This window comes from Spinacia oleracea, chromosome 1 (assembly GCF_020520425.1).
Source record: "Spinacia oleracea cultivar Varoflay chromosome 1, BTI_SOV_V1, whole genome shotgun sequence".
Taxonomy (NCBI): Eukaryota; Viridiplantae; Streptophyta; class Magnoliopsida; order Caryophyllales; family Amaranthaceae; genus Spinacia; species Spinacia oleracea.
Window position 1 is genome coordinate 92,872,218 of NC_079487.1, and position 1,879 is coordinate 92,874,096.

The following is a 1,879-nucleotide window of genomic DNA, read 5'->3' on the forward strand; positions in this document are numbered from 1 at the left end:
ACAATATTTAACATTTCCGATTCCGGAATTAATTTCCGTTTCGAACAAATATTTAATATTTCCGTTTCCGGAGTTATTTTCTGATTCCGATAATATTTCCGATTCTGACAATATTTCCGTTTCCGGCAATATTTCCGATTTCGGTAATATTTCCATTTCCGATAATATTTTCCGACACGTACCATGTTTCCGTTTCCGGCAACATCTACGACTTGGATAATATTTATATTTCCGATACGATATATATTTCCGTTTCCGGCAATATCATCGTTTCCGGAGTATTCATTTCTTGCCTTTGACGATCTCAGCTCCCACTGAAACCAAGATCCGCCGATTCCGAATATCCATAGATGGAGTATTTAATACCATTAAATACTTGATCCGTTTACGTACTATTTGTGTGACCCTACGGGTTCAGTCAAGAGTTAGTTGTGGATTAATATCATTAATTCCACTTCAACTGAAGCGGCCTCTAGCTAGGCATTCAGCTCACTTGATCTCACTGAATTATTAACTTGTTAATTAATACTAAACCGCATTTATTAGACTTATCATTAAATGCATACTTGGACCAAGGGCATTATTTCCTTCAGTCTCCCACTTGTCCTTAGGGACAAGTGTGAATTTCCTAATTCCTTTGTCGCTCGATGCTTGCTCTTGAACATAAGGTAAGAGTTGTCATCCTTATTATGTCCAGAGGTGTTTCTCGGTTTCAGAGTTCAACTGATCAAATAAAACAGATAATCATAGCCTATGATTCATCTGAGCACGGCCATGCATTTTACAGTTTCTAGCTCTCCGAGTGGCCTTGTACAACTTTCAGCATCTCATCCCGATTTATGGGAGGACAATCCCAATCTTGCGATCTTGAGATTAGACTTCGTTTAATAGGTGATTACCTGAGCGTTGCCTTTATAGCCTCCTTTTACGGTGCGACGGTTGACAACGTCAAAGTAAGCAGTTCTCAAACAAGTAATCTCAAATCACTCAGGTATATATTGAGGATTAGTGTCTAATAATTTTAATGAAATTTACTTATGACAGATTTTCATCTCTTACAGTAAAGTTTCATAGGTCTGTCCGATACTAGTCTTCCCAAAGTAAGTATCTATGCAAATGATTACGACATTGCCATGTCTACATAGTTCAAGAAACAGAACTACTAGTCATCTTGCGTTCTAGTCGTCTAATGTTTTCTATGCGTCCATCTTTATAGAAAACTCCGACCAGGGACCATTTTCAACTTTTGACATTCAAGTTCACTTGATAGACATTTCTTAGTCACAGGACTGGTCCTGACAGTCTATCTTGAATATATCGTCAAATTGAAGGGACTCATCATTTAATACTAAACCAAGATTAAATGGAATATGAAAATACATTTCATATATGATAAATGTTCAACCCCAATGTTTTACAACCATGGGCCTCGAACCCATCTTTAAAACAACTAGTGGAATTCAAAACTATGCTTTGATTTCCAGTGCCACAATGTGAGTGTTGTTTCTCACTTGTTGCATAGGTTTAGTTATCATGCTTTGCCAATCTTAATATCCTTTTCATCGAATGTTCTTCGAGATATGATGATAAGATCTTTTGATTTTGTTTATTATGTGATCTAGTCTTTCTTACTTCGATAGTGGTTCTACGCATTTTGCAATGAAGAACCATCAAGTTAGCAGACATGTGATCCACCCAAGTTCAGTGAAGAACTCTTTAACTTAAACAACCCTGTTTCATTGCTTCTTAGGCAATAATTACTTTTACTTCAACTGTTTAGGTTGCTAGTGATGCTTTGTTTGGATTTACTTATCCAAGCAGTTCACATATATGTGGAAGACTTTCCATTTGTATTTTAGAACATAGAAATTAATATTTA